Here is a 1,148-nt window from a genome sequence, read left to right as displayed (position 1 = left end):
CTGCTAGGTCTTACTGTAATCCTCTACCTCTACCTCTACAACACTGCTAAGTCTTACTGTAACCCTCTACCTCTACCTCTACAACACTGCTAGGTCTTACTGTAATCCTCTACCTCTACAACACTGCTAGGTCTTACTGCAATCCTCTACCTCTACATCTACAACACTGCTAGGTCTTATTGTAATCCTATACCTCTACAACACTGCTAGGTCTTACTGTAATCCTCTACCTCTACAACATTGCTAGGTCTTACTGCAATCCTCTACCTCTACATCTGCAACACTGCTAGGTCTTACTGTAATCCTCTCCCCATTACCCCTGTCTGTCCATTTAGCTCTTAGACAGAAATACTACACACACACACACACACACACACACACACACACACACACACACACACACACACACACACACACACACACACACACACACACACACGGATGCACACACACACACACACACATAAACACACAGACAAAGACACACATGGACGCACACACAGAGAGAGCTACACATTGACACACACAGACACACATGGACACACACAGAGACACACACACAGACACAGACACACGTGGACACACAGAGACACACACACAGACAGACATAGAAACACACACACACAAATGCACACACATATACACACGCACAATTTAGCCTGGTTTTATTCCTCCAGACATTCCTGACACTCCAAACTGTATCTGTATTGTTCATCATCCTCTGTGTGTGTGTGTGTGTGTGTGTGTGTGTGTGTGTGTGTGTGTGTGTGTGTGTGTGTGTGTGTGTGTGTGTGTGTGTGTGTGTGTGTGTGTGTGTGTGTGTGTGTGTGTGTGTTTTGTAGTAGGCGGGTTATTAATAAAAGGCCCGTAGTAAAACCCTCAAAGGACCAGACATTTGGGACACAGCGGATCAACTAAGATCACCATTCAGAAACAGTGTCTGCTTCCCAAATGGAACCCTTCTGATAGAATGTAGTACACTATACAGGGAATATGGTACCATTTGGAGCACAGAACCTCAAATACGTGAGCAGTAGGCTACTGATGTCAATTAACCGGGACAGCATGACAACACAAGTAGCAGCAAGAAATCATGATATGCATGGAAAGAGGATTCCGTCACAATGGATGAAACGTAAACACAACAA

The sequence above is a fragment of the Salmo trutta genome, chromosome 12 (genome assembly GCF_901001165.1).
Source record: "Salmo trutta chromosome 12, fSalTru1.1, whole genome shotgun sequence".
Taxonomy (NCBI): domain Eukaryota; kingdom Metazoa; phylum Chordata; class Actinopteri; order Salmoniformes; family Salmonidae; genus Salmo; species Salmo trutta.
The sequence above is the reverse complement of the archived record's forward strand: the minus strand, read 5'-3'. Positions refer to the sequence as shown.